Source organism: Bison bison, unplaced genomic scaffold (assembly GCF_000754665.1).
Source record: "Bison bison bison isolate TAMUID 2011002044 unplaced genomic scaffold, Bison_UMD1.0 scf7180017864385, whole genome shotgun sequence".
In the NCBI taxonomy this organism is placed as follows: domain Eukaryota; kingdom Metazoa; phylum Chordata; class Mammalia; order Artiodactyla; family Bovidae; genus Bison; species Bison bison.
Window position 1 is genome coordinate 3,576,674 of NW_011494957.1, and position 913 is coordinate 3,577,586.

At 35.4% G+C, this 913-nt stretch overlaps 1 protein-coding gene across 1 annotated transcript in view; it reads right to left on the minus strand.

Moving 5' to 3' along the window:
* MARCH1 (membrane-associated ring finger (C3HC4) 1, E3 ubiquitin protein ligase) overlaps positions 1-913 on the minus strand; it is a 132,517-nt gene that overhangs the window by 130,640 nt on the left and 964 nt on the right. The window lies entirely within an intron of this gene.

The window sequence follows — 913 nt, forward strand, 5'->3', positions numbered from 1 at the left end:
GAACACTTCCTAATGCCATACACAAAGATAAACTCAAAATGGATCAAAGACCTAAATGTAAGACCAGAAACTATAAAACTCTTAGAGGAAAACAAAGGCAGAACACTTGATGACATAAATCAAAGTAAGATCCTCTATGACCCATCTCCTAGAGTAACAGAAATAAAAACAAAAGTAAACAAGTGGGACCTGATTAAAGTTAAAAGCTTTCTCACAGCAAAGGAAACTATAAGCAAGGTGAAAGACAACCCTCAGAATGGGAAAAAAATAATAGCAAATGAAACAACTGACAAAGGATTAATTTTCAAAATTTACAAGCAGATCATACAACTGAATACCAGAAAAACAACCCAATCAAAAAGTGGGAAGAAGACCTAAACAGACATTTCCCCAAAGAAGACATACAGATGGCTAACAAACACATGAAAAGCTGCTCAACATTGCTCATTATTAGAGAAATGCAAATCAAAACTACAATGAGATATCATGCTGGAGAGGGTGTGGAGAAAAGAGAACACTCTTGCAGTTGATGGGAATTTAAATATACATTTACAGCCACTATGGAAGACAGTATGGAGATTCCTTAAAAAACTAGGAATAAAACCACCAAATGACCCATCAATCCCACTCCTAGGCATATGCCCTGAGGAAACCAAAATTGAAAAAGACACATGGATCCCACAGTTCACTGCAGCACTATTTACAATAGGAAGAATATGGAAACAACCTACATGTCCATGAACAGATGAATGGATAAAGAAGTTGTGGTATATATACACAATATTACTCAGCCATAAAAGGAACAACTTTGAGGCACTTCTAATGAGGTGGATGAACCTAGACCCTATTATACAGAGTGAAGTAAGTCAGAAAGAGAAAGATAAATATCATATACTAATGCATATATACAGAA